This window comes from Galendromus occidentalis, unplaced genomic scaffold, assembly GCF_000255335.2.
Source record: "Galendromus occidentalis unplaced genomic scaffold, Mocc_1.1 scf7180000075965, whole genome shotgun sequence".
Lineage (NCBI taxonomy): Eukaryota > Metazoa > Arthropoda > Arachnida > Mesostigmata > Phytoseiidae > Galendromus > Galendromus occidentalis.
The window spans coordinates 11,252-19,844 of NW_003803955.1; the positions used below are offsets into that span (position 1 = coordinate 11,252).

At 49.1% G+C, this 8,593-nt stretch overlaps 1 pseudogene; it reads left to right on the forward strand.

Moving 5' to 3' along the window:
* The window catches only part of LOC100902672 (uncharacterized), a 7,398-nt pseudogene extending 1,921 nt beyond the window's left edge, over window positions 1-5,477 (forward strand).
* Window positions 5,478-8,593: the final 3,116 nt, after the last annotated feature.

Genomic DNA, 8,593 nt, shown 5'->3' on the forward strand with positions numbered 1-8,593 from the left:
CCAATACCAATACCAATACCAATACCAATACCAATACCAATACCAATACCAATACCAATACCAATACCAATACCAATACCAATACCAATACCAATACCAATACCAATACCAATACCAATACCAATACCAATACCAATACCAATACCAATACCAATACCAATACCAATACCAATACCAATACCAATACCAATACCAATACCAATACCAATACCAATACCAATACCAATACCAATACCAATACCAATACCAATACCAATACCAATACCAATACCAATACCAATACCAATACCAATACCAATACCAATACCAATACCAAGGTACACGGTACAAGGTACAAGGTACAAGGTGTACCAATTACGTCTACAAAGCAGATATAACGATCGGGATTCAGTCCTCTTATCGGTAGTCGGAATCCCAGAGATCGCGAAGGGGGGATTCCCGGTTTTCAGCGAATCCTTCGGCCTAGCTCCGATAGCAGACGACAGCAACAGTCTATCCGGACTCGCGGTTGACATTCTGATCGGTCAGGATTTCTTGGCAAGCGTGCTATGCGGAGAGGAGCGTATCCCCCCCTATATATAAAAGGCTTATCTCCGTCCGGTCTGAAGCTCGATTTCTTTCTGTCTTTCTTTCCTGTCCGTTCGCACTTCTACCGCCGTACTTGAAGAACCTAATCTTAATAAAATGCTCAGTTCGGACCGATTTGGCCTATTAAGGGTTCAATTTCCCGAAAAACGTTCCGGATAAGACTATTCGTTATTACTTAGAATACAAAGAGCTACTAAAGGAAAACTCCTAATGGCTCTAGCTTTCCACGATCCTGCATTCGATGACCAATAGCTCGAAGAAGCAGATACTTACTGCATTCTACAGACATCTGCGGATCGCAATATACGCGCGTAGGCTCCTACAGTCTTCCCATCCCACCTCCATCACGCATCAACCGTTTCCATGCCTCCGGTACGATCGCTGCGACGGTCGACAACGACAAAGAGCGGTCGACAACGACTAGCTCGAGCAAGGCAACGAATGCGCCGTAATAGAGAGCAACAGACTCAAGAGCAAGGTGTAGCAGCTCGAACTCTAAATACTTCACGACGTAGGCAAGCAAGAGCCACCGTGAGACAGGTACAAGTCGAACAGCAGTGCTCTTCCGATGGCGGAGTACCAAGGGTCACGCGAACGAGGCGCACGGATGATCTCCCTGCCGACTTACAGATCCCTTCAACAGAGGCACGAGCGATTTCTAGCGACTCCGACACCTCGAGCGAGCTCTCCGTGAACGGTGCGCGTCGAAGAACAGCGAGAGCACAACAAAGTGCTCTGGCAGCCGCGATCTAGCGCGCCACCAACGCGGCACAGCACCGCCGGGCGCACGCACATCGTACCGCAGAACGCCGTCGGGCGACGACCGGGATCGCTCGATGCATCGAGCACCGGCCATTGGCCCCTCACAATCTCGGCACCATGGATAAAATTTGCCAGGGATGTAAGGCTATCCACTTCATTGATGAAAAAACGAAAGCGGGCCAAACAGCTTACCAAATGTGTTGCGCCGCCAACAGAGTGGAACTACGAACCTTCCATTCTTTTCCGCAAGCGTTGATCGATCTCTATACAGATCAGAGCTCCACATCACACAGCTTCAGGCAGAACATAAGGAATTATAATAGTGGTTTGGCTATGGCTTCTATGGCGGCGAAAGTTGAACCCCCTCGAGGGAGCGGCCCCTATTGTTTTCGTGTACACGGACAAGTGTACCACACTATCGGGGGACTTCGTCCGCAGGAAGGCCAGGTGCCTCATTGCGCGCAAGTCCTTATCATGGACACCGAGGAGGCTGCGAGAGAATTGACCGCCCGTCCCGTCAACCGCAGCTGCCAACAGTCTATATTCCGCACTCTCCACAATATCCTAAACGAGAACAATCCATATGTAAGGTCTTTCAAACTTATGGCTCAGGTGGCTGATGATGAAGGTCAACGAGCGCGGAATGACGGCCGTCTCCCGAGACCGGTGAGGATGGTCTTCGAGCAAGATTAAGCGGACGACCAGCGTCGGTACAACGCTGCGACCGCTAATGAAGTTGCGATCGTCTACGTAGGGGACGACGACAACATTCCTGGAGAGCGGCTTTTAGTGAAGCACGAGAACAGTGGAACACTGAAGACTCTGAGCTATCTGCATCAGCTTTGCGATCCACTAACTTATCCGCTTTCGTTTCCGAGCGGCGGAGAAGGTTGGCACCCAAAAATGGAACGTCTAAACCCATCATCAGACCGCCGAACTAGAGTTACTCAAAAAGAGTATTACTCATTTTTGCTCTTCGCTCGAGACCATGAATTCAATCCTCTCCACCACGCTGGCAAACTAAGCCAACAGTTCATCGTTGACAATTGGCTGAAGATTGAGATGAATCGACTTAACTTCATCCGCCGCAATCAAAAACAACTAAAAGACTCGACACTGTTCGTGGACTTCAAGATCACATGTTGAGCGACAATGACGCGGGACCACCGGGTCGGCAAGTCATCCTCGCAACCACTTTCACTGGAGGCCCCAGATATATGATAGCTCAATATCAAGACGCAATGAGCATTGTATCGAAGTATGGAAAACCAGACTTATTCATCACCTTCACCTGCAATCCCTCTTGGCCAGAGATAACCACTCATCTCCAAACGGGCCAGACTGCGTCCGACCGACCAGACTTGGTAGCGCGCATATTTCACTTGAAGGTCAAAGCATTCTGCAATGAAGTGCTCACGAAACAAGTGCTCGGGGAAGTGGCCGCCTACATCTATGTCATCGAATTCCAGAAGCGAGGTCTACCTCATATGCACATGCTGCTCACTCTGACGGGCGATTCGAAGATAACCACAGCAGCCGATGTCGACAGTATCATCAGCGCCGAGCTACCTGATGCTACCGAGCTACCATAACAGAGTCTTCCCTCCACCTGATCGTCTCCAAATCAATGATACATCGTCCCTGCGGAGTTCGCGACCCCAATTCACCATGCATGAAACAGGGCTACTGCTCGAAACGCTACCCGAAGTCTTTTCGGAACGGAACTTCACTCTCTGGAGACAGTTACCCTGAGTACCGCCGTCGTGAAGATGGGCGAAGCCTAACTTGCCGGGGTCTTGATGTAGACAATCGGTCGGTGGTCCCTTATTGTCCCTATCTGACCTTGCTATTCAACGCTCATATCAACGTTGAGGTCTGCGCTCTCATTCACGCTGTGAAATATTTGTATAAATATGTTTACAAGGGGGCCGATAGGGCCCGACTCCGGATTTATCAACAGACCGACTCTTCCGACACACAAGATCGTGACGAGATTGACTCTTATTGGGACACTCGATACGTATGCGCCCCGGAAGCGGCATATAGGATTTTTGGCTTCAACATGACCGATCGCAGTGACACCGTGATTCGACTCCAAGTCCATCTCCCTGGCTTTGAAACCGTTTGCTTCCAAGAAGGCTCCGAAGACAGTGCACTGCAAGCCGCCGAGCATCGTTTCTCAACGCTCACTGCCTTCTTTGATATGAATCAAAGATGCTGCGATGTGGAACTCCGTTCGGGTTCTTTTCCTGGAGACATGACAGATTCCAGGAAGCTCCGCTATCATGAAATGCCAGAAAAATACACATTCAAGAAGCGATGGCAACGAACGACAACGCGGCGGCAATAGGAGCATAGGACGCATGTACTTTGTGAGTCCCCATGATCACGAGCGCTATGCCTTACGCCTCTTACTACTTCACGGCAAAGGTTTCACATCCTTCGAAGACGTTCGCACAGTCGACTCACACATACACCAATTTCGTTGAAGCCGCTAAGGCCGCAGGATTACTAAAGGATGATGCATATTTCCGCAACGCCTTACTTGAAGCATCAGTCTTGCGTATGCCGAGCCAATGCCGAAGCTTCTTCGTCGCTCTGATTGTGTTCGGTGATCTCAAACCCCCAATCCCTGAGCAGCTGTGGCTCAAGTTCAAGGCAGATTTCATGGAGGATTTCTTGCACGCTGGATACTCCGACGCAGTAGCCGAATCGAAAGCCTTTCACGACATCGCTCAGAGACTTTCCGATCTCGGCCACGATATCACTACCAGAATCGACTGTGAGCATCATCGCTCCATGGGATCGCTCATGTACGCGCAACTTAATCTCGAATAGAAGCATATAGTTGACGAAGTTCAACCTGCTCCCGACCGACCCCAGGATCATTCTTACTATTTCATTGATGGTCCCGGTGGCAGTGGGAAAACGTTCGTATATACGACCATAGTCCACCTTGCCGTTTCTAGAGGGCCCAAAGTTATCAACGTAGCTTGGACGGGCATCGCCGCCAACTTGCTCCCGGACGGACGTACGGTCACTTCAACTTTCTGCCTAATTGTTCAGGACAAAAGTCGCAGTTCATCCATGAAGAACCAGTCCAAAGAAGCTGCCAAATTACGAGCAACTGATATCATCATATGGGACGAGGCTCCCATGGCGCCAAAAACTGCTTTGGAAACTGTTGATCGACTTCTGCGAGACATTATGCAGAGCGACGCACCTTTCGGGGGAAAATCCTCCCAGTAGTGGAGAAAGGTACCCGCGGCCAAATCGTTGAAGCCTGCCTCAAATGCTCGCCTCTTTGGCCTCTGTTTCGGAATTTTCGACTGCATGCAAACATGCGCTTGAGTGGGGATGATGCCGCATTCCGAGAATGGCTCCTTAGGATAGGTGACGGCGAGATGAGCGGCGTCATTGATGTGCCCTTGGATATGCGCGTCAAAGACAATCTCGCTGACACCATCTACGGCAGCGCCTTCCTGTGCCCTGAGACCGTAGATCTATCTGAAATCGCCATCCTTACGCCAAAGAACGCTGAAGCATCGAAAATCAACGATTACGTAGTCAACCATCTAATTGAATCCCTCGAAACTTTACGTAGTGAAGACGAGGCCATCATTGAAGATCCAAGTGACGCCTTGAATTTTCCAACAGAGTTTCTTAACAAAATATCGCCTTCCAATTTGCCTCCTCATGAACTCAATTTGAAAAGAGGCTGCATTGTCATGCTTCTCAGGAACCTGGACGTGCAAAATGGTCTTTGCAATGGAACGCGTCTCATCGTCGTCAACATCCTCCGACGAGTTGTGATTTGCTCTTTCGCCAACGGTCCACGAAAAGGAACATCAGTTATGATTCTACGAATCGATTGTTATTACTCGCACCAGGCTCTACCATTCAAGCTCCGCCGAAGACAATTTCCCATCAGATTGAGTTTCTGCATGACCATAAACAAATCCCAAGGTCAATCCTTCACACGAGTTGGCATCCACCTGACCTACCCAATTTTCAGTCATGGCCAACTGTATGTTGCGCTTTCACGTGCGAGGAGCCGAGAAGGGCTTCTCATCTCAGCGCCCGAAAACCGGATGAAGAACATTGTCTCCGAGGAAGTCTTACGATAATTCTTTTGGCTCCAACCGAGGCCCAGCAGGCCCAGACCGATTTTTCGATCTGAGCCCATTCCACTTTATTCGGATTCCCCATGCATGATTTCTCCTGCTGTCGACAACACGTTCTCCATTTCGGAAAGAGCACTATCAAGCGCCAAACGACTCGGTAAAAGAATGAAGTAACGGCACATGGCGCACCTCGAGCATTGGCCTAATAGGTTACGCACGGAGCGATGGAATAAATCCATGTCGGCATTAACACTGCCTTTGAGCCTGGCGAGATCGACTGCACAGAGGAACAACAAGCGTCCCTTCTCTTTTCGATCTTTGACAATGCTCAACCTCAAGTCTTGATCCTCGCGTTCGGCTCTTACTTTGACTTTAACCTTCGTAGCGGATATTATTTCGGGATGTTCCGCTATCACTATCCGGAGATGGTCCGAACCGATCCGAATGCCGCCTTTGCCCCAAAATCTTAGTACGGTGCACCGAATGTTGTGTTCCGTTTTCTCTGGATCGACTTCGGTCATCATTGCTCTCTACTGCTCGCAATGTTCGTTATCGTCGTAACGCAGTGTGTCTTCCTGCCCGACTTAATTCAATAATCCCCATTTTCGACACCAGCGACGAGCAATTTACTTTTTTAACATCCTGATCCGTACGCGTGGAGTTCATGAAAGAGTACTCTCTATGGTCGGTGGCGGAAATTTATTCACATTCAAACGCTCCCGACACATCGGCAGTTATCTTTTCCATGTCTGTCAGAATCGGATCCAACAACACCCTATCAGGGAGTAAGCTCATTTGCTTACACATTACGCAGCCCCCGCAGTTGCCCATTGCTTTGAGTAGCGATCGCAAGAACCGGTTGAGATCCGGATCCGGAGCTCCTCGCACTTTTCCGATATCCACAGCAAAAACGTAGAGAAGACGTCCCTTCCCTTTGCCATCTTGCCATGACGTCAATCGTAAAAAGTCGCTCCAACCTCGGATTTCGACTTTAACTTTCACTTTGGTCCCGCCTGTTATTTCGCAATGTTTTTGAAGAACGTTTTTCATCTGTTCAGCTCCGCAACGTAAACCTTTTTTACCCCAGAATCTTATCATCACGTGTAAGTCAGCAGCACTGAGAACAATCTCGGGCCCATCCGGTACCGACTCCATCATGGAACTTGATGCTTCGCCGACTCGCGAAGTGCCTTTTTATAGGGCGTTTGATCGATAATAATTTCCTTCGTTCCCTATTCTTTTAACTTTCTTAAAACGTTATGTTATCAACCAAAACTACCCCATCAAACAACATCGCGAGTTCACCAATCAATCCACTACAACTTCAACGAATAATCCCCAATACATTCGTACTCTATGCACAATATATATTCACGCTGTTTTGACAACGACGTCAAGTTGTTTTTGATGTTTTAGACCACCGACACTTCGTATGCGAACTCCTTCAATCGCCTGCGATGACGATTCTCATACTTTGAGTATCAAATATTTATTAAGAAGCGCATGCAAAAGCAACGAGCGCGGCCGACGGCCGCGCTCCAGAACGCTGGTATTCAATAATCGCATAGTGGCCACCAGTACCATATTCGGATGGGTTTCGTCAGGCAAGGGTCTCTCTTACGACGATAGCGCGGCGTGTTCTCAGTCGTTTCTGGTGGCGAATCTCTATCAGCCGGGGACCAGCATGCAATCGGAGGTCGTCAACTTGACTTCGCTGGTCGCGATCCCATCGAGCGGAGACTCCTTCATACCGTCCAGCGGTTCCGATGCGTCCAGCGCGAGAGTTAGAGAGGCCGATCAGGCACTGAATCGGGATCTACAAAGATTCTAGTCCACCGAGCTCTTGGGGATCGAGCCCCTATCTCAGGACAAATTCAAGGGAGAGAGCTCAGAGCTCAAGAATTTCTTCGAGAACAACATCAAGCGGATGGAAAATGGCCATTACATGGTCAGCTTGCCGTTTGAAAGCAACATCCGGACGCTTGGCGACAACGAGAAGCGAGGATAGCTTGACCAGACTACCAGCAAAGACACGGAACAATACGGACCTCTTGAAGTCATTGGACATGGAGATGGCGAAGTATGTGGAAAAAGGCTACGCGGAGTTGGCGTCGCCGAAAAAGCCGGGAGAACATGTCCACTACCTTCCCCTCCTACCCGTCTTAGCGAAACATTTCGGAAGAGATCATCAAAGTACGAGTAGTGAAAGACGCGGGAGCGCGCAGAAAAGATGAAGCAGCTTTGAATGATGTTCTGGAGTGCGGAGATAACCTTCTGCCAGACATCATCAAGGTCTTGCTGAGATTCCGGCAGGACGAGATCGCGATTGTTTCAGACATCGAGAAAGCGTTTTTGCAATACAAGATTCAGCCGGATCATCGCACTTTCCTGCGATTCTTCTGGCCCTTGAGTATCAGCCAGGATCGAAATGCGCCGATCAAAGAATTCTGGAGCACGGTGCTCGATTTCGGCATCATATCGAGTCCGTTCATTCATTGCGCGGGAATTAAGTATCACATCGCGCAGCTGATCAAAGAGCACCCCGAGAGATCCAGTCTATTGCACGATATCGACGAAAATTTCTATATGGATGATCTGATTGCTTCCACGAACTCAATCGACGAAGGTCTGGAAATTTTCAAATTCATGCGTTCAGCGCTGGGGGTTTGAAGCTCAGGCGGTGGGCGACAAACAGTTCGGCTCTGGCATCCAACATGCGCGACCTGGAGAGAGACCCGGATATCCAGATACTTAGCGACGAACCTGAGTTCAAGTTTCTCGGAGTCGGTTGATCCAGTCCACGGACTGTTTGCACATAAATATCCAAGCGGCACTGGGAACATTATCGTCAAACGCACCGACGAAACGCACACTACTTAAAGGTGTAGCACAGATTTTCGACCCGTTGGGGCTCATTTCACCAATCATTATCAGAGAGAAGATCCTCTTACAGTCCTTTTGGAGACAGAAACTCGGGTGGGACGATGGTCATGCGTAGATAAGCGAGTGAACGGAGAGGCGACATTCGAACCAGAATGTAAGAAAGCGAGCCCGACGTCTTGAGAAAGATAAAGCTGTTCGACTGTGCGTCTTTGCCATAAGATTTATGATAGCCAGAA